General features: G+C 35.9%; 1 pseudogene; it reads right to left on the bottom strand.

Annotated features, from left to right (window-relative positions):
- Nucleotides 1-226: 226 nt before the first annotated feature.
- LOC103209731 lies at nucleotides 227-869 on the bottom strand (annotated as a pseudogene).
- Between the last annotated feature and the right edge of the window lie 266 nt (nucleotides 870-1,135).

Genomic DNA, 1,135 nt, shown 5'->3' on the forward strand with positions numbered 1-1,135 from the left:
ACGTAAGGTTTGTGGCTATTGAAAATACCAACAGGACAGGGCTATCTAGATACATTATATAGTGTGTTAACTATTAAAAAAAAAAAAAAAGACACTATGGTTTGAAAACAAATCTTACACAGCCTTACATTTCAATTTTTTCTTTAAAAGAAATGAGTTGTGTACCAGGAGGTTAAATGTTTTATAGACAAGGAAAAAAAAAAAAAAAAACTGCACTAGAACCAACTTACTCATCATCATTTTATTCTTCTTCATCTTTATCTTTTTTTGTCCTCTTCTCTCTCTTCACCTTCCACATGTCCTTCATTTCCCTCTTCATTCTTTTTCTTGCTTTTCTAAACCTTGACAGATCTTCCCTGAGTGCATCAGGCTTTCTTTTATTCTGGTGTGCAGCAATATCCTTTTCCTGTTTCTCCATCAGCTTAGTGGTCTTCTTCTCATCAGCAGCAGTCATCAGCAGCAGTATTACCCATGTCTCTCCCAATTTCTTTGTGATATCACCAATGCATAGGCTAGGATGCTTGCCTTCGATTTTTGGAGATAGTCAGAACACAACAAGAAAAAAGCCAAATCAACTCTCTTGGGTTCTTTGGGATTCTTGAACTTCTTTTTTGTTTCCCCTTTCAGAAAGATAGATTTTCATTTCTCTTTCATAACTGGTATTATCCACCTTTGCTACATCTTCAATTTTTTTCTCTCTCTCTTTAGCAGACATGGTCTTCCACTTGTCTGAGCACTTCTTAGACAATTCGGAAACATTAACTAAAATATCTGGTTGCTCCTTCTTGTGCTCCTCCCAGTAAGTTTGCACAAAATAATCCATACAATGACATTTTTCTTCTTGGCTTCTTAGAATCTCTTTTCCCCATATTTAGTTACTTTATGTCCACTAGACACAGAATTGTCCAATGCCATATGTCTCTGCCTGTCTCGGCATTGTCTCTATGGAGCTCATTGTACTGCAATGGCTGTGTGAACTAGAGAGACCAATTACATTTGATTGTATTTTCTCTTATTCAAGCCTTCCTGTCCTAATATTTTCAATAAATAATCGGGCTTTGGATATATTATTTAAAAATTGAGAGGCATTACTGAGTAATCTGATATAATCCTCCATGGTTCTGCAGTGCTTTCT

This window comes from Orycteropus afer, unplaced genomic scaffold (genome assembly GCF_000298275.1).
Source record: "Orycteropus afer afer isolate SDZICR_OR568_19922 unplaced genomic scaffold, OryAfe1.0 scaffold00521, whole genome shotgun sequence".
NCBI classification, from domain to species: Eukaryota; Metazoa; Chordata; class Mammalia; order Tubulidentata; family Orycteropodidae; genus Orycteropus; species Orycteropus afer.